Source organism: Macrotis lagotis, chromosome 1 (assembly GCF_037893015.1).
Source record: "Macrotis lagotis isolate mMagLag1 chromosome 1, bilby.v1.9.chrom.fasta, whole genome shotgun sequence".
Classification (NCBI taxonomy): domain Eukaryota; kingdom Metazoa; phylum Chordata; class Mammalia; order Peramelemorphia; family Peramelidae; genus Macrotis; species Macrotis lagotis.
In genome coordinates this window covers 840,029,719-840,050,733 of record NC_133658.1, presented here as the reverse complement: position 1 = coordinate 840,050,733, position 21,015 = coordinate 840,029,719, and the positions used below count along the sequence as shown (strand labels likewise).

At 34.6% G+C, this 21,015-nt stretch overlaps 1 pseudogene; it reads right to left on the bottom strand.

The window, feature by feature from the left end:
* Window positions 1–16,848: 16,848 nt before the first annotated feature.
* On the bottom strand, window positions 16,849–17,853 carry LOC141507639 (olfactory receptor 52J3-like; annotated as a pseudogene).
* Between the last annotated feature and the right edge of the window lie 3,162 nt (window positions 17,854–21,015).

Below are 21,015 nucleotides of genomic sequence, written 5' to 3'. Positions count from 1 at the left end.
GCCTGATCTCCTATGGAACAGCTTCCTTAGAATCAAGATATTCTTTGGTCTCCATCCCCTAATAAACAAGCCCATGATTGTCACCAAGAATCAACTAAAAGAAAAATACTATTTCAAAAAAAAGGAAAAACAGCAATCACAACCAAGAATCTTTTCTCCCAAATCTATACACAGCATTAGTGTTGACAAAAAAGTAGAAAACGTCAAGGGACAAACATGAAGATTCATATGTATAGGAAGTATGTGTTTCCAGGGCACAAGAAAAAAAGGGAGAATGGCTATGTTCAGAGCATGTGCATGAAGGGTAAAATTCAAACCTCAAGTGCAATAGTGTTTCAGATGTTCCCAGTGATCAGTGACAAACATTGGACTTACCTTGGTAGTGTCTATTGGTGATACTTGACTGGATGTCGAGTATCTGAAATAGATACTGGTCTTCTGGACATTGCTTGTCTAATGCTGTTCAGCTTGATGCATACCCTCCCACAAGATGTGGTTCTGAGCTTTTGAATTGACTGAAAACCTTGTCTATCTCTTCCTCAAGGCAGGTGTGGATTCCTTCCATCATGTTCTGCCAGGTAAAATTTTTAAGCTTTTTCTAGCTCTTTTAGAAAAGGGCAGAAAAATTCTCTTGGAATATAGCCAACAACAACAAACAAATAAACAAACAACAAGATGGCCAAAAACCCTTCTCTCTATTTCTTTTGTCCTTAGAGTCTTAGATCTAATTCCTTTCATCTTTACTGGAGAAAATTTTCAGTCACAAGAGTCAAATTTTTTACAACAAATAGCAAAAGATACGCAGGAGCCAGTACCCTCAAAACTAGTCATTTCTTCAAAATGTAGCTCATCTAGCTCAGCACAATCTATTGGTAAGACTTTAGCTCATTTACATATAACTATTTCCTTTGTCAGTCTGATCAAGAAACTTACCTCTCTGGACATGTGTAAAATAAAGAAGTTGGATTTGATATCTTCTAGATTTGCTTCAGTAATCCTGTGTTCTAAATTTCTATATTCATCTCTCTAAGAAGAATCAGTGACATTCCTCTTTTTAGCATAAACATTCATAAACTAAAAGGATATAATTCTTAACACTTTCTACCTCTTTTGACTACTACATTATTACAATTTAAGTAGAAAGTAAATAAAGAATGATGTATATATTGTGATTTTCTGTGAATAATGGACACTTTGTAGGTCCTTTCTGTCTATAATTGATCCATATGAGAGCTCAAAAAATATGAATGATCAAGTAAGAGATGCAATGACTGATGATAGTGCTTGTTAGTGTTTCTGGTCTTATATACAAGACACGCAAACACACTCACAGATGCACACACATGTGCACACACACATAGACACAAACACACAAATACATACACACACACACACATAGACACACACAAACACACAAATACACACACACACACACACTCTCACACTCTCATAGATGAATACTAAGAAACCTAGGGTTTGGAAATAAAGGAAGCCAAAGTTCTAGATGTTCTTCATATTTATTGGAGAAATTGCTATTATCTCATCTATGAGTATAATCTTCAGAAACTGGAAATTGTGGGGTATATAAGAATGCTCTCAATAAGGTAGTGAGGTCTATAATTTAGGAACTTGTCTAATTTCCTCGAGACAATAATTATTAGAAAGAATTTGAAATGAAGAATTCTTACTCTACAATCAACATGCTTTCTAACATACCATGCCAGTTTAAAAGGGCTAACTGCATTGTACCTATGAGCTGTAAGAAGCTATCAGCTCAAGGATAAGCTGGTTATATACCAACTAGTTCCAGTTCATTTTTTTCAGTAGAATGTAAGCTCCTTACATTCAGAGCAGGAAGTTTTTCATTTTGTCTTTAGAGAATCAAACCTAGTACAGTGCTTAATAATAGGTGCTTAATAAATCCTAGCTGATTAGTTACTTTTGAAGAGAAGCAAGGGCACGACTATGACAAAATTTGGAATCTATGTGTAGATACTATATGTAGATACTATATTTGGAATCTATGTATAGATACTATATCATTCACTGATCTCATTAGAGTATATGCTAAATCCAAGTGGAAGAATTCCCATATACATACTTCTCTTCTAAAATTCTCAAATTCAATTCTCAAATTCTTTTTCTGTTGAGGGAAATGCTATTTTTGCAGTCATCCATTTTGCAGTCAACTTTTGAGTCATTCTAGAGTCTCCTTCATTATATAACTAGATCTAATCAGGAGTCAATTTTTGTATAATCAAACTTTACATGTTTTCTTGTGTGGTTCACTTATCTTTACTCATAGGGAAAATCACTCTAATTCAGGATTTCATCAACTTTATTTTCCCCCAGTCTTCTCTTTTATCTTTTCCAGAGAAATTTTTAAGAATACTAGGAGTATGGTTATCCTTCCAACTAGAAAATAGCTATCTGTCCTATGATTTCACCAAACTGATGAAGAAACTTATTCATAATTCTTAAGGAAGCAACAAACTGAAACAGGTCTCAGAAGTGTAAACTGCATAATCATAGCAAGGAAGCTAACCAGAGGACCTCTACCTTTGTTTTATCTTGGTATGGTGACAAAACTAGAGATGAGTATTTCTTTCTTGAATTTAATAACTAATTATTGTGTTAAGAGCAATTCCCCCCCCCCTTTCCTACTTCCTGAACCAGAAACCAATCAATATGGGAAATCTCTAAAGAAGATATACCCAGGTCAAGATCTAATCAGACTGTAAAAGGAATTCTGTTTCTTCTGATGGGTGCCTTCCTGCTCATTGTGTTTGCTCACTCAGGTCTGGGAGTGTTGATTTATCTTTTTTGTTAGGTGATATAGAAATCAATATCTCACTTACCAAGATCAAGGTAAAGTCAAAGACCTTAATTTTAATATAGCTCAGTCTCTCGATGTAATATTCATTTTTTCCATTGTTAACCAATCAAAGTTTATCATCACTCTGCAGGATCACATAATCTTAAAAGGTAATATAAATTGTGAACTCACCACCATAATGGGGTCTTTGGTCCAAGATAGAAAGTCAAATGATTTTCTTTAATTAATAAATGTGGTTATCTTATTAAAAAATGATTAAATTATACCAAACCTATGTCTCTTGGAAATTTTTATCTTCTGGTGTGCCAGAGATGACTCATTACTTGTAATAAGCACCAGCTATTTTTTGACCCTCCATCCCTTTGCCATTCTTCTATTGTCCAAAATGAAGAGATGACCATGAGAACTTGACCAATAATTGACTTTGGTTGCCAGCTTGCAGACTGCCTTTCTAGAAGCTCATGGGCATATTTATCAACTTGGTAGGACCTTCTGAAAGGTCAAGACAAATCTCATAAGATCTGTTCACTTATCTACTTTTCAACCAATGGGATTCTGTATTTTGTGTATACCTTCTGAGAAGGTTAAGATCAAAGTCTATGAACTAATGTGATCCTGCATTTTTGGCCTACTTCATCTAGATTGTTCAGGTATTAAGCACTATAAAATGAAGGCCCTGGAGGAAAGGGGTATCTCAGATTATAGGGAAGATCTGAGGCCACTTTATTGGATGGGACCATGGACCCTTTAATAAAGTACCTTTAAGTCAGAGCTCTGCTTTAAAATTTCTTAATTTGATTTCTTATTGATTGGGCAATTTTGAAAATCCCCACACAAGTCACCTACATCCATTAAGGATGTGAGGTACTGGATGTCTAATACTCTGTATCTCAAGCACAATGGTCCATTCACTGTTTGTAAGTTCTTAGTCTAAAAGAAGCAAAATTGTAACCCCTCATTTTCTCTGTCACCTCATTTTTTTATTCTGTTATGTCATCATTTGAGCCTTGGAAAAGTTAAAGGTTCAATCATCTCTTAATCCATAACATGCATTCATATTTTCATAGACTGAATAAATAATATATCATTGTTTTTCATGACTTGTGTACAACTTTTTCCAAATCTATGTAGATAGTATTATAATTAATAAGATCTTAATGAATTTAAAAGCATAATTGAATATCAAATAGATTTTACCATCTATGTCCTTTTCATTGAATAGATGTTAATAGTACAACTACTACTTAATAATAGTATTTATTTATATACATATATGCATATATATTTTTAAAGGAGTCCTCAATTATTAAAGCTGGGGAGCACTGTTTTAGCTCATATCTGTTCATGTAACTGAGTCTCATGCTCAGTAGGGACAGAATGATAATAATATTAATTCTAACAAGTTCTTTAAAATTTACAAAATGGTTTACACACATTATTTCATTTGATCCTCACAACAATTATGTACAAATACAGTAGTATGACATTTAGTTGACAGATGAAGAAACAGAGGTAGAAAAGCTGGAAAATGGACCCTAGATCCTAGATCTTGGAGGCTGAATTTACAATTTAGAATGCTAATTTCATTAAAATTCTGCCTTCTTTTTGCTTTAGATGGGATCTCAGGACAGCCTAGTAGTACTCCTAACATCAATGCCTTCTTTATCAGTTTGTACTTTTCCTCCCCTCTGTCTTCCATGGGAACACACATTGCTGAATAACTATGAGCTCTGATTTTTGAAGAGTAAATATCTTTGATCATCCTAAATGTCCATTTGAAAATATTTGTTTCCCAGGAGATTGAAAATTGACTTTGTCCCAAAATAGGATGGTAGATCATCTGATCCTACTTAAACTTATGTCCAATCTATAATTGTTAGCGTGTTATTTCATTTCTCAATGACAAATCAAATCACTGTACAATAAAGAAAGTGGATGATAGGTTTAGAATTATAAGGAAACTTAGAGGAAATTGAATACTTTCCCCCAGAGAATTAGAAGCCTGCAGTGCAGATAATATCCAAGAGCCTCTCACAGTCTAGAATGGCTCTATATAGCCTTGCCTGCCCAGTCAAAGAAAAATATTTTTAGCTTTATTTTATTTGTTTTTTGCAAGGCAATTGGGTTAAGTGACCTGCCCAGGGTCACACAGCTAAGTAATTATTAAGTGCCTGAGGTCAGATTTGAACGCAGGTCCTCCTCATTCCAGGGCTGATGCTCTATCCCCTGCACCACCTGGCTGACCCAAAAAGAGATTTTCCAAGTTAGACCTTGGCCTCCCTAAAAGACCAACTATTAAAATAAAAATATCTGAAAAACTTCCTTGTCTCCATCTCCAAAACACTTCTGAGACTATTCATGACTTTTGCCTTGGGGAAAAGTAAAAGTAAGAAAAACACATGAAGCCTAGTCTTAGAAGGAGTCTTAAAGAGAATCATAGCACCAAATATTTGTGTACAAATAGCGACACATATGTATGAGCATATCCCAAAGGTTGTTTAGAAAATAGAACTAGGCAATAAAACTCATCAAACCCTTTGACCCAGCAATACCAATACTAAGACTATCCAGAAGAAAATGTAAAAAATGAGAAAAATCCCACAAGTTCCAAAATATTCATAGCAGTTCTTTTTGCAGTGGCAAAGAATTAGAAATTGAGGAGATGCCCATCAGTTTGGGAATGACTGAAGTTATAGTAAATAAATGTAATGGAATACTACTGTTCTATAAGAAACCATGAAAGACCAGACTCTAGAGAAGCAAGGAATGAATTACAGGAACTGAGACTGAGCAAAGGGAGTAGAACCAAGAGAACAATGTACACACTAACAATATTGTGAGTTGATCATCTTTGATGGATGCAGCTCCTCTCAACAGTTCAGAGAGCTACGACCACCCTGGTAGACCAACTATGGACAATGCTTTTCTCATCCAGAGAAATAAAAACAAAACAGAACAAAACAAAGCTAACAAAAACACCTACAGAATCTGCATAAACACTACATTCACTTTTTAAAAATTTCTCTTATGTATTTCTTTCCTATCTCATGGTTTTCCTTCTTTTCCCTTAATCCTAATTTCTCATACTGAAACTGTCTAATATGTAAACATGGTAAACTCAGATATGTACATAGAATATGCACCTGACTGTTTGGTTTTTGAGGGGAGGGAGGTGGGAAGGAGGGTGGAAGGAAATTATGTAATTCAAAAATATGCATATACATGTGAATGAATGGTAAAAACTTTCATAACATATAATTGAAAAAATATCCATTAAACTTGGGAAAAATAAAGAAAATAGAGCTCTGCACTTGGAAAAGGGAATAACTAAATTCAATTCTTCCCTCAGATATTTACCAGTTATATGGCCCAGGCAAATCAACCTCTCAAACTCAGTATCTTCTTCAATAAAATGGATGTAATCCTGAAACCTCCCCTATAGCTTATTGTAAAGAACAAATAAAATATTTTTGAAGTTCTTTGTAAAACTAAAAGTGAGTTCTAGAATGTAGAGGGAGCAAAGCACTGATCCTGGAGTCAGAAAGACCTATGTTCAAACATAGCCTCAGACACTTTCTAGTTATTTAACCCTAATTAAGACACATAATCTTTGTTTCATTTTCCTATACTATAAAACAGGTATAAGAATAGTGCCTTTTCTCATCTGACAGGATCAACTCAGGTAATATTTGTAGAGTCTTTATACAGTACTTGAAAAATAAAGATCCTTACCCCCTCACTCTATAAATGCAGGTTATTTATTATTATTGTTGCTATTGAAATTATTACTATGCCTAGTGCCACCTTTGTAATCTTGGATAAAACACAGAATCTCTTATTTGCAAATTAAAAAATTTAATAATATGACATCAGTCTATTTTATTTTTCATGTATTTATTAAATTGAATTTTATTTTAACAAAAATCTACCTTCGTCTCCTCACATATCCCCCATTGAGAAAACAAAAGAAAACAAAACTCCTGCTAAAATGCATCGTAAAACAAAATAAATTCCCATGTTGCCAGTCTTTCTTTCTTCTCATTCACTCTCTGTTACAATCAAAGTGAAGGACAAAATATTCCATTACTCTGTTCTGTTTTCATATAGGATATGTTCCCGTTCTTGAAATGTTCTTGCTTCTAATGATCCCTGCCTCTTGAACCCCTAACTCTTTCCTAGACTCACTTGAAATGCCATTCCACAGCAGGCCTTTCCTTACAATCCAAGTAGAACACCTGACTCCCATTCCAGTAAAGTTGTGGAGAGGAACATTTAGAGCTTACAAGCTCTAAAGTTTATCTCATAGGCCCCAAATCAGAAGATGCCAAGTATGTGGGGCACAGAGGTCGTTGAGAGTGCCAAGTCAATTGCAGACAGGAGGACCAGGAAATAGAACATAGGATCCAGGAGTGTCCATTCAGTCTATATCACTAGCAAGATGATGACATTGCCCAAAATATCCATAAAGTAGTTGAAGCAGAAGGGTGGAGTTAACCAGGCAAAGAAATTCTACAGCCCAGGAATGACCAGCAGAATGAAAGTCTTTAGGTGGAAAATAATGGCATTAGGTTGTGGAATCCTGCCATAGACTGAAAGGCCAGAAGAAATTTTCCCTCCTTGGAAAAAAAAAAGACCAAAATCAATAATTAATAATAATAATATTTATAATAAAAAGGTTGCCTTGGATAATCCTTGGGTAGGATAACATGATTAGAATACAAAGAAGATACTTGCTATGTTTTCAATTCTTTTTCTACTTTTCTATTCCTCTTATATTATATCCATCACATTCTTTATACTACACTGACACTGGCCTCCTTGCTGTTTCATATAAATGGTGTTCTGTCTCTGAACTCCATGCATTTTCACTGATTGTCCTCCCATGGCTGGAATGTTCTTCCTCCTTGTCTCAGCCTCCTGGCTTCCCTGGTTTCCTGTAGATCCTAGCTAAAATCCCTTCTTCTACAAGAAGGCCTTCCTCATATAAGAATTTCAGTTCTTACCTTCTATTAATTATTTCTAATTCATCCTGAATATACAATTTTTCCCTTTCATAGCATGGAGGATACAGGATAGCACCCCCACAATCTGAGAAATTCACATAAAATTGGATTTAAATCAAAGGAGGTAGTATCAGAATGAAGCTGAGTCTTGAATGAAGATAAATATTCTGAAATATTACACCTGAAAAAAGGTGGTATTTTTTTTTTCATCCATGGGGGACATTCTCTCCTAAAGCATGGAAACAGAAGGAAACATGTTGACTTTGGGGAGGAGTTAACAAGTCAATTGTGTTGGAACAGAAAGTTTCTGATGGGAAATAGCATGGAATAACACTGAGAAAAGGTAGAAAAAATTTGTAAATAGCAAACTGAAGACTATTTGTTTCCATTTTAAGGAATGTGTAATTTAACTTCTTTTTAAAAAATTAATATAATTTATTTGTTTGTTTTTCATCTACATACAATGGTGGATTTCACCAATCTTTTTTTTGTAAGGTTTTGAGTTTTATATTTTTATCCCTCTTTCTATTCCCTCCCCCCCTCCCCCTGAAGAAAGCAATTTAATATAGGTTCTATATGTACAACAATGATAAACATAGATCCATTTTAATCATGTTGTGAAAGAAGAATCAAATTCAAAAGGAAGGGAAAAACAGCATTTGAAAGACAAAACAACATAACACATTCAACTTTTTTTTCAAAAAAATTGAAGAAAGTAAACTTTGGTCTTCATTTAAACTCCATAATTCTTTTTCTGGAAATGGATGGTATCTTCCATCACAAGTCTTTTAGAATTGTCTTTGATTATTGTACTGATGAAATAAACAATTCCATCATATTTGATTATCACCCAGTGTTGTTGCTTGTGTATATAATGTTCTTGTTCTGCTCATTTCACTCAGCATCAATTCATGCAAGTCTTTCCAGGTTTTTCTGAAGTCCCATCCGTAATGATTTCTTTTTTTTTTCGTAATGATTTCTTATAGAACAATAGTTCTCTATCACATTCATAAACTACAATTTATTCAGTCATTGACCAATTTCTGGGCCTCAATTCTTTGCCTCTACAAAAAGAACTAGTATTAATGGGATTGTTATTTGATCCACTCATTCTTTAAAATTAGGTTATTTTAGTTTCTGATTAATTTTAAGTCTATCTCTCCATGACTCTTTATTGCATGGGTTTTTTATTGCATCATGCTCTGAAAGTGATGCATTTTATTTTAACTTCCAATGTTTTTACTGAAAGACTGAATTTATTGAGAATAATTAATTCTGTATGTGTTTGGAAAGAAGAAGAAAGAGCAAGTCCAGACTCTAATTTAGATAAATTATGTAAATCATACATTTAGAATTTGGAGAACTTTTTGAAGATTAGATAGCCCAACCCTTTTATTTTACAACTAAGAAAATTAAGACAAGAGGCAAATAATAATAAATAGTAGAAGCAGTATTGCCATTCCAGGTCTTCTAACCACAAATTTAGCTTCCTTTTGATCACCATGCTATCTAAGATCATAGTTATCTTAAGGAAATTCCTGGGGAAAAAAGATTGATATGATAGTTGAGGACAGTCATGAGACATAGTTTCATCTACCTGTCAGGGTAGCTATCATGCAATCAGCAAAGTTTTTACTTAAGTAGAACCCCTAAAAGGAAAGAGTTCTATCATCAGAGGTCAAAAAAATTTGCTACTTTTCTTTTCATGTTTGCAACATAATTTTCATGTCCAAATCATTCATTTTGACCAAGTTGAATTTAGATCAAGGATTTAGACATGGTTCAAAATTGGGAAATGTTGTTCAATTGTCTCAGACTTTTTGTGAACTCATTTGGGTTTTTCTTGGAAAAGAAAAGAAAATCATTTGCTATTTCTTTCTTTAGCTCATTGTTTTATTTCTGTTTTGCAAGGTAATGAGGTTGTGACTTGCCCAATGTCACACAGGTAATTATTAAGTGTCTGAGGTCAAATTTGAACTCAAGTCTTCCTGATTCCAGAGTCAGTATTCTATCCACTGTGCTACCTAGCCTCCAACTCATTTTATAGATGAGAAACTGAGGCAAACAGGGTTAAGTGACTTGTCCAAAAAAAAAAACGCAAATGAGAAGAGTTTGTTCTAATGACACTGAAGGCAACTGAAGCAGGTCTCTGGAGTGCTTAAACTTGGTCACACATTAGAGAAGCCAAAGTCATCCATTGCTTCTCAGACAATCAATAATCACCCTGACTTTTGTTTTGCCACTGGACTCTGATGATCCTGGAAAAGAAATGAGGTTGATGATTTTGTCTAATTCTGCCTCACTTAAGTCTATTTCATGAACAATAAATAACTTCCTTTTTATTATTTATATTTCTAGGGCTAAGTGCAATGTCTGAAACCTAGTAGATGCTTAAATGTTTATTGAATTTTTCAAAATCATTTTGTTTTTGTTAAAAATACAAGGGTAGATCAAAGGAACAGATTAGAACAATACCTTATTCAACACTCCAGAATGTATTTTAAATGAACCAATATTCTTAACATTAGAAATCAAAAATTTTCCCCAACAATTCCCAATTCATATTTTCTTTATTTTTTCTCTTTTCTTTTTTTCTGAATTTTACAATTCCCCCCCGCCATTTCACTTCCCACAGAAGGCAGTTGGATAATCTTTACAATGTTTCCATACTATACATTGATCAAAACAGAATGTGTTGAGAGAGAAATCATATTCTTAAGGGAAAAATATAAAATATAAGAAAATGATAGCAAAATTACATAAAAAGATAACTTTTTTAAAATTAAAGGTAACAGTCTTTTATCTTTGGTTAAACTCCACAGTTCTTTTCCTGGATACAGATGGTATTCTCCATCATAGATACCCTAAAATCGTCCCTGACTGTTGCACTGGTGAAATGAGCAAGTCCATCAAAATTGATCATTGCCCATGTTGCTGTTAGGGTGTACAATGTTTTTCTTGTTCTGCTCATCTCACTCAGCATCAGTTCATGCAATTCCTTCCAGGCTTCCATGAATTTTCATCCCTCCTGGTTTCTAATAGAACAATAGTGTTCCATCACATACATATACCACAGTTTGTTAAGTCATTCCTCAATTGAAGAACATTCACTTAATTTCCAATTCTTTGCCACCACACACAGGGCTGCTAAGAATATTTTTGTACAAGTGATGTTATCCTTTTTCATAATCTCTTCAGGGTACAGACCCAGTTGTGGTATTTCTGGATCAAAGGGAATGCACATTTTTATTGCCCTCTGGGCATAATTCCAGATTGCTCTTCCAGAAAGGTTGGATGAGTTTCCAGCTCCATCAACAATGCATTAGTGTCCCAGATTTCCCATATCCTTTCCAACACCGATTATTGTCCTTTCTGGTCATATTGGCCAATCTAAGAGGTATGAGGTGGTACCTCATAAATGCTTTAAGTTGTACTTCTCGAATCAGTAATGATTTAGAGAAACTTTTCATATGACTATGTACTGCTTTGATTTCCCCATCTGTAAATTGTCTCTGCATATTCTTTGATCATTTGTCAATTGGAGAATGGCTATTTTTTTATAAATTTAAATCACTTTTCTGTAACTCTGTAACTCAATTTAGAACTGAGTCCTTTTTTCTGAAATACTGGCTATAAAAATTGTTTCCCAATTTACTACATTTTTTTTTGATCTTGGGTATGATGGTTTTGTTTGTGCAAAAGCTTTTTAATTTAATGTAATCAAAACTATCTAGTTTGTTTTTAATGTTATTCTCCATCAGGGCAGCTAGATGGCACAGTGAATAGAGCACTGGCCTTCAAATCTGACCTCAGACACTTAATAATTGCCTAGCTGTGTGACCTTGGGCAAGTCATTTAAACCTTAAATGAAATTTAAAAAATTAAAAAAAATGTTTTCCATCTCTTCAATGGTCATAAACTGCTTTCCTTTCCATAGAACTGACAAGTAAACTATTCCTTGATAGAGATCAATATTTTTCAAAAAAAGAAAAAATAGATCATTTACCTCAGCCATTTAATTTTTGTTGTTATTTAGTCATTTTTCAATTGGTTTTGACTCTTTTTGAACATTTGAGGGTTTTTTTTTTGCAAAGGTACTAGAATGGTTTGCCATTCCTTCTCCAGTTCATTTTAAAGATTAGGAAACTGAGGCAAATAGGATTAAATGACTTTATTTGACACAAACAGTAGTATCTGAGATCAGATTTTAATCCACACTTTTCAGCTGCCTGATCTATATACCACACTACTTAGTTTCCCTAGGAACTTTATCCACCAAGCTGTCTGCCTTATATTAGACGCTAAATAGATGCTTGTCAATTTGAATATATGAATGAATGAATGAATGAAATGGCTTCAGCAGCATGAAATTTTAGATTCAAAGTGAAAATAATGAAGATTTGTTATACTCACTGGTCCCATTGATGTAGATCTGTTTTCAGTCCATCTATTTGTCACCAAGGTTCATTCTCCAGACTCATTTAGTTCCCAATAATGCAAAAGCTTTATTAATATTCATAGCAAATTGAAAAGTTAGGACACATAGTTGTGAAGGAGCTTGGAACCTGAAGAGACCTGTGGACCTGGAAAGTGATATAAATTCCAAGAGAACAGGGACAGCTTTAATTATTTAAACAAGTCATTTTGCACATAACACACATTTTGGAGAAAACTCAGTCTTCCATGACCTGGAATAATACCCAGACTATTGAGTGATCAAACAAATATTAAATGAAATGTACAACAGTGGAGGGGAGATGAGGACAATTCTGATAAAATTGAAATTAAAATGTTTTGAAACAAAATGCAAAAAGAAAGAGCTTTTCCTTGGAATTCCTTTTCCTTTTTCCTTGGTGGAGGGGGGGGAGAATAGTTCATAAGGAGAATCAGAATAAATCAAAGAAGTCATTCAGTGGCTTGGGATTGATATGTGGATAGCATTAACTCCAGTCAAGTAAAAACAAACTATTGGAAAATTGTGTGTATGTCCCACTAATGTCTTCATCTGGACACATTTGGTAATAGTGAGTACACTGAGTGAACTTGTTCACCTTACAAGAGATAGTCAAAGCTCCTCTCAGTAGTTCCTTGATCAAGCACAATTCTAAAAGATTTGTGATAGAAATTGCTAAGCAAACAAACAAAAACTATGGAGTCTGAATGCAAATCAAAGCATACATTTTCACTTTTTAAAACTTTTTTATCATGTTTTTTCCCCTTTAGTTCAAATTCTTCTTTCATAACATAATATGGAAATATGCTAAACAAAATTGAACATGAATAACCTATGCTAGATTACTTGCTAACATGGGGAAAGGAGAGGAAAAGGAGGAAGGTAGAAAAATGTGAAACTCAAAAGCTTACAAAAAGATGAAAGATGAAAACTATCTTTGTATGCAATTGAAAAAATAAAAGAACATTAAAAAAGAGTATTTATTCAATACACAAATTTTCACTAAGGACTTTACTGAGAGTCAAACACAGTACTAAGAATTGAAGATAAAAATAAAAATAAAAAACTGCAATGAAACAAAAAGCAGTTTTTTCTCTCAAAGAACTCATATTCTAATGGAGTAGACAACTAACAAAACTATGTACATTTAGTTCAAATGGGAGGCAATCTCAAAGGGAAGGCACTGAGGGGTAGTTAAAACAAGAAAATGTGAGATTTGAATAGTGTCTTAAAAGAACTTAGGTTCACAAGAGAAGGAAATGAGGAGGTAGGGGATGTGTTTCTCTAAGTGGACACAGGGAGGGGAGAATTGGGGAAGGCAGAGGAATGAAAAGAATGGAGAAGGCCAGGAGAGGGCAAGGAACATGGCCTAAAGGTTTATTGTCTCTAGGAAAATATGTTTTGATTCTCTGTAATGGCAGCAGGAATTTCCCCTGTGGTAGAAATGTTCCAGTCCCATTTGTGAGAGACTAAGACCCTCATTGCTAATATAAGAAGGCAAAGAACCCCAGTCTTGCCATTTTTTAAGTCTACATATCTATTTTATCCCTTCAATACTCACTGTAACTCAGATGCCAATTAGATACTGGTGAGTTAAACCCATGAAGACATAAGAAGATAGGGATGGAAAAAAGTTCATAATTTGCTTTGGGGGATGAGTGGTAGATTTGCCTGAGATAAAACTTGGAGACAAAAGAGAAACAAAGAATCTCAGAATTAGTAGGGATCTCAGGGGTTAAGCAGAAATGTGACCATACTAAACAATACTGCTGACAAGAGGTCATCTAATCTGGAATAGAATTTCTGGAATAGGTGAAAGGTAGTTATTGTTGGTTATTATTATGGAGTTGTTGGAGGGGAAAGGTTGTTTCCAAATAGTGTTAGGGCAAGCAGTTAAGAATCATAAGATAATTCCTACTAAGAAAGAGAATATAGGTAAATTATTTTAACACATTTGAATTTCTCTTCAAATAATGAAGTCTTCTTGAAAAGTTGAATGAAGATTGGATTTTTGGTATCATCAATGATCTTATTGGAAGTAGAATTAAATAATATATTATGAGAATCCTTTTGCAATCTAATAATATTTCTTAATGTATGTGTTACACAAAGGTTTATATAGTTTTTTTTCAAATAAAGTCTATCTCTGAAAAATTACTAATTTGTTCCTAATAATACTTTGGTAAATAAAGGAAAAGTCATTGTCATGAATTAATAGGTCTGCAGATCGCATGAATATTCATTATATTGATTCTCATCAACCAGAGATAGATCCCTCCTATTCTTAAAGGTTCCCTCATCCATCTTTCCTCTTGCCTTACCTTGATATTGTTTTGAAATTCTCTCTATGTCTAAATCTGACTCTGCTACAGGATCAGTCAATGAATACTGATTTCCCCTCCAAAGTAACATAATGGAAAATTGGTCAATGTGATGAACTGAGTTGAAAAAAAATCTAGGGAAGGTCACAATTGTAAACCTATAGGCACCTCTTATTCCAATAGGATAGTTCTCATTCTCTCTCTCTCTCTCTCTCTCTCTCTCTCTCTCTGTCTCTGTCTCTCTCTGTCTCTCTCTGTCTCTCTCTGTCTCTCTCTGTCTCTCTCTGTCTCTCTGTCTCTCTCTGTCTCTCTCTGTCTCTGTCTCTGTCTCTGTCTCTGTCTCTGTCTCTCTCTCTCTGTCTCTGCCTCTGTCTCTGTCTGTCTGTGTGTGTCTCTCTCTGTCTCTCTCTCTCTCTCTCTCTCTCTTAGTTTTCTTTACCTTGGGTGGAGGATAGAATAATTCCTCCCACTTGTTCCCAAATCCTACAGTAGATGAATAGAATTAAGAAAAGATCCAGCATCTGGACCTAGAGTTTTATTCTACAGCAGGAGTCAATGTATACACTCCTCTTTGTCAGTTAGCATGGTGAAGTTTATGGACCTTTTCTCAGAATAATGTTCTTAAGTACATGCAAGAAAATATACAAGATAACAAGGGAAATTATTGAAACAGAATTATCAAAAGGTTAAAAACCTACGCACACAAAAGTTTAGGGATCACAAGTAAAACAAAACAAAACAAAAAAAGGAAAACTGTTTTAGAGTGAAATGCTTCTTAAAAACCATTATTCTAGCCTTCTCTTTTACTAATCCTTGCATAAGGATTTATCCTCAAAAATCACTGATTCTCATTATATGAAGTCTCAATGAGTTTGTATTTGTTTTTTATATGGAGGGAATTGCAGTGAAAAGAGAGGTATATTTTGAATTAGAAATGGGGTTCAAATCTCATGTCTCCCACATATCTATGTAATCTGAGGAAAGATATTTCTCGAAACCTTATTTTCTTGTAAAAATAAGGAGGTTTGAATATATTACTTTTAATAATTTTTTTCTATAAATCTATGTTCATTTGTTGATGTAATTGTAGATTGACTATGGAATGTAATTTGGGGCACCATAAGTAGACTTCCTCCCTCTACAGCTTTACAGTTTTTTTTTAACATTTTGCACTTATTGAAATTCCATCATTATCTGCTTCTTACTTTGAAATCCAGACTCCCTTTTTTAGATTTCTTCACTCTTAGACAGGTCACACATCAAGAGATAATGACTATCAAAATAACTTTCCTATTGCACATTCCCCTTAGTGTGGGGCAGAGAAGAGAGGACAAGAGATATTGAAAGGGAAGTCTGAGGTATTACCTGTGACAGATTTCAGACCTGTTATATAAGTGAGGCATAACTCTTAATCAGTAACTATGATGACTTGAAACACTTCATAGATCATCAAATTCAAGATTCATAGAATCTGGGAGACTGTGTGATTTAATATGTACTGGAATATGTATTCTCACAGAGTTCCCAAAGGTTCTAAGCTCTGAATGGAATCCTTTATGGATGGAAAACTAATTTACTTAATGAAATAATTCATTCCATTTTGTGAAAACCCTAATTCTTAGGAAGTTAGTCAATGAAAGCAAGTTAGAATCTACTTCTATGTTACATTCATACATTATGTCCTCTGGGACTAGCTCAGTCTGAAATGACTTCCGTTAGCTAAGCTCTATCCCATTCACTCTTCCTGTTAACCAGAGCACCATATTCTGTTACTGTCAAAGTACAAGATACAATACACTGGAAACAGAAATCAAAAGATGTGCCCAAGAAAGGCAAATCAGGCTTATGTGGTTTTTAGATTTTAGTTATATGTGTTCCCTTTGTCATTAGCAAGCTACCCACTGATATTTTATAATAATCATGTTTGTCCTTCATTTTTGAATAAGACCATGACATCAGGGAGGTGATACCATGACAAGCAAATGAATTGGATTTGAGTGAAGAGGGGCTGTGCTAAGTTACCAGACTAACTTTCTCCTCCAGAGTCATGTGGATCCAATGGCCAGATATGGATCTGGACAACTGGAGATGACCCTGGATGTGAGGCAATCAGGATTAAATGACTTGCCCAATTTCACAATGCTGGTAATAGTCAAGGGTCTGAGGTCAGATTCAAACTCTTGTCCTCCTGACTCTAAGGCCTGTGCCCTAAGTTGATAAGAAACATCCACACTTTCAAGGAATTGCATCACACTGAAAACTTATTTGGCAATGCCCTATTCCCTCTACATTAGGGAAAATATACCTATTACCAGTGAACATCTTAAGTCTACACTTTTTGATTTTCTTGAACCTCATACCATAGATGATAGGATTTAGGGATGGTGGGATGATGTCATATAGATTAGCAACAAGAATATGAATGGATCAAGGAATATGGTGGCCAAATCTGTGAGAGAGCAAGGAAAAAAGGATAGGATATATAAAAGACACATATACTAACTCTTATGTGAACTTCAATACTAAGGGCCTTTAGTGAAGCATCATAAGAAGGGAGGCAAATGACTGCACATAGGATGCAGTTATAGGAGATTCCAATCATGATCAGACCAAAGACCAGGAAAGAGGCAACAAAAAGTTCTTAGATGGCATTGTTATGAATGTTGGCACAAGTTAACTTGTTAATGCCTATTATGCTATACTATTATACTACTCTAAACAGAAGACATGAGCACTGACATGAGTCAGGCAGAAGAGCAGATAATAGGTTAGGTATATAATAGGCAGTATGGGGATGATGGGGCATAGAACAATGGCCATCCCAATATCTGTCAATACAATGGTTGTAAGAATGGTTATACAGTAAAGTGGGGCCAGGTGGCTACATATCAAAGGTGTTGGCAAACAGGACAGGTAACTCCAAAACTATGAAGGTAGGAATAAGAAACATCTAGGTCAAACAGGCCCCAAAGTTAATCTCATGGGCTTCAAACCAAAATATCCAGCATTCATGGCACAGAATATATAGACAAGGCCAGGTCGATGCCTGATAGAATGATCAGGATGTAGAACATGGGATCATGGAGTGTTCATTCACCAAATCACCAATAAGATGGTGATATTACCTAACAGAGCCACAATGTAGTCAGAGCAGAAAGTCAGGGAGAGCTAGACATGGATATGCTCCAGTCTTTGGATGGCCCAAAGGATAGAAGTAACTGGGTAGAAGACAGTTGCATTATGTTATTACTTGCTACCATATGATGAAAGACCAAGAGAATCTTACCCTCCTTGGAAGAAATAAGTGGCTGTAAAAATGGTTTGCTCATGTAGTTAACCCATGAAGCTATTGAGATCAACTTAGTAAGTATGGTACCTCAATGACTATTAGACTTTAATATCAAACTAACCCTCTTTCTGGGGAAACAGACATCCATCACTTACTGAGTCATTCCTAATCTCTGGTTTTAGATGCAACATTTTAACATTAGCCATAAGCTGATTCCTAAACAGTGCAAAAAGATGGAACAGGTTGTTTTTTTAACTGATTTAGTGTTTGTCCTCATAAATGACTGAGATACAAATTGACTCCAACCTGAAAAAAATCCTATAATCCTAGTCACAAAGAAAACCTCAACATTTGGAAGCTACCTTAGAAATCTTAGTTGCTGAGAAAAAAAATTTTGTATAATGTACTTGGTATAGACTAAACTAACAAAAAAGTACCACTTCTAACACCTCTTTTGGGTCAAATGGTACCTCTTGTTTATGTGTTCTAGATGGCACAGTGGATAAAGTGCTGGTCTTGGAGTAAAAAAGACTTGAGTTCAAATTCATCTCATATACTTAAAGGTTTGCTGATTCCTCAATAAGTCAATATTAACTTGGGCAAGATAATTAATTGCTTTCTGTGCTAATTTTCTAAAATCTGTAAAATGGGAATAGTAGCATCAATTTTTCAGGGTTGTTTTGAAAATCTAATGAGATAACATTTGTAAAACATTTAACAGTATCTAGGACATAGTAGGTACTTAATAAGGCCTGTTTCCTTCGTCCTGTGATAGCTGCTTAAATCGTTTCAGATTAAGGTCTATCATTTATAAAAAACAAACAAGCAAAAAGGATAACAGAACCTCCAAATTAATCCTAGTTGATAATGAGAGGAGTAAGTGTATACTACAAGTATCTCAGAGTGGAAAGACCTTGATCTTAGACTCCAACAAACAATATTTATGTCCTGGTTCTTTCTATATCATAGTTGTGTGACTTTGGCCCATTTAGTTAGACCTTTTCAATCTTAGTTTCTTTATTTATAAAACATAGGGTTATAATGCTTAAAATCCCCTAATTCTGAGGAAAATTTTTCATAATCCTTAAAGAACTATGGGTTTTTTATTGTTATTGCTATTATGATCATTATAATGAGGATCTAGGATACAAAAGGGATATATATATAGAGAGAGAGATTTCTCTCTCTCTCATATATATATATATATATATATATATATATATCTGTATATATGAGAAAGATAAAGATCTAGGATATAAAAGGGCTATTTATAAGAGCAAGATCTAGGCTTGAAGTGTAAAGGGCTCTTCAGGTTCTTGCAAGATAAAAACAGTTAAATCTAATGCCTTCCTCTGATCTTGAGAAGTCTCTAGAGAATGTTAAACTTTCCTACTTCCAGTAGAGATATACATTTCATCTTTACACAGAGTTTAAAAGTATGTGATTATGTAAAGAGAGGAATATGTCCTAAACTAACAGTAAATAAATCCCTACAGGGTTTGAAAAATTAATTAGTTCCATCTCCTCATTTTAAAGTCAAGAAAAGTAGACATTAAGTGATAATAGCAAGCTCACTCAATTAGTCAGGAAGAAATTTTGGATTTGAAACTAGATCTATTTATTCAAAGAAGGTCATTTCTAATTCTCTAGTCACTGGTAACAGGAAAGACTCTGCAGGTTTCAGACATAGCAACAGTTGTCTAGGAGCTCTGGAATCTTCCCTTTCCTCAGGAACAACTTAAAAGTCTATATCCTCAACAGGGTTTGCTAGTTTTCTCTTTTTCAGCAGGTTGGCAAATGACCTTCTAGACGTGGACATAGATACATGCAAACACACCTACAGACAGACAGATAGGCAATATACTGGATAAAATGAAGGAAGACTTGAGGGGTTTTTTTTTGTTTTTGTTTAGGTTTTTTGCAAGGCAAATGGGGTTAAGTGACTTGCCCAAGGCCACACAGCTAGGTAATTATTAAGTGTCTGAGACTGGATTTGAACCCAGGTACTCCTGACTCCAGGGCCGGTGCTTTATCCACTGCCACCTAGCCACCCCTGGAAGACTTGAGTTTTATTCTACCTCAGACACTTGCTAGTTATATGAACCTGACAAAGTTATTTAAAATCTATCCATCCCAGTTTACTTATCTATAAAATGGGGACAATAATGACATCAATATCACAAGATTGCTGTAAGGATCAAATGAAATAATATATGTAAAGCATGTGACAAACCTTCAAGATATACATCTATATATATATATATATATATATATATATTTATATATGAATATTGCTCAGTAAATCAATAAATCCTTAGATTTATTTAAAAACAAAGAAACAAACTAAAGCCAACACCTCACTATTGTGGACAATAGGACATTCAGCTAGTTGAATAAGGGTCTTGGAAGATTTGAGTTCAAGACTCATTTTGTAGCCACTGGCTACTTGAATTCAGTTCTGCCTATGAGGAATCATTATTCAGACTCCGGAAAGCAAAGGTGGAAATAAAACAAAAATTTATTAAAAGAAGTTACAATACATTAAAGGAATTGGGGGGGAGAAAGAGAGAGAGAGAGAGAGAGAGAGAGAGAGAGAGAGAACAGCCAAGCAGTGTTGACTGGGCCACAGGTTGGTAGAGAATACTGTGGCCCAGAGCTGAGTCCAACTCAAGTTTTCAAGTTTTTAAGTCTTGCCTGCCATCCAGAAGGCAAAAAGGTGAACTCCCTTCCCCTCTACTGGACCTGGAATTAGGTAGAGGGTAAAGCTGAAGGAGATCAGTATATATATACATTAAACAATGAATCAGTGGTAATGGGGATTTACCCAGTTTGAGGAGATTACAAGTTTTTGTTACATCATAATTCTCTTACTTCTAAGTCAATTTGCATCTCCACCCAATTTCTGCATTCATAATTCTCTTCATCTTTCCCCTGAATCAATTTCAGTCACTACAATTAGTAATAAAAAGATTGGACAAGTCATCTAACTTTTCTTTGTCTCACTTATCTCCTCCCACATCTATGCTCTCTGTCCCTTGTAGGTGCATATGAAATATAGTCTCAGAGAAAATCAGAAAAAAGAACATATCACACACTTGAATATACATATATGA